The sequence below is a fragment of the Eimeria mitis genome, genomic scaffold (assembly GCF_000499745.2).
Source record: "Eimeria mitis Houghton genomic scaffold, Emh_scaff458, whole genome shotgun sequence".
In the NCBI taxonomy this organism is placed as follows: Eukaryota; Apicomplexa; class Conoidasida; order Eucoccidiorida; family Eimeriidae; genus Eimeria; species Eimeria mitis.
Window position 1 is genome coordinate 14,901 of NW_013572891.1, and position 324 is coordinate 15,224.

Below are 324 nucleotides of genomic sequence, written 5' to 3' on the forward strand. Positions count from 1 at the left end.
TCAAATTACTTCCTGTGTGTGTGTGTGTGTGTTTGAATATGTGTGTATATGCAGAGTATGCTGGAGCGTCCTTTATATGGTTGTTTGCGTGCTCGTTTGGGTAGCCGTTTATATTTATGTTTGGGTTTGGGTTGTGTGGGGTCTGTCTCCGCCAACATATACACCGCGCTTCGCCTTGTCTTTCGCCGTCTCCTCCTCGCCCTCAAACGTATTGTAAACGAATTCGCAGGATTTGTTAACCCACATTATTTACTTAGTGAGATATCTATTTATATATATATATATATATATATATATATATATATATATATATATATATATATA

The 324-nt window shown here is 36.4% G+C and overlaps 1 protein-coding gene across 1 annotated transcript in view; it reads left to right on the top strand.

The window, feature by feature from the left end:
* The window catches only part of EMH_0013010 (uncharacterized protein), a gene marked incomplete at both ends in the record, with an annotated part of 17,456 nt that overhangs the window by 14,059 nt on the left and 3,073 nt on the right, over positions 1-324 (top strand). The gene's annotated exons all lie outside the window — the stretch shown is intronic.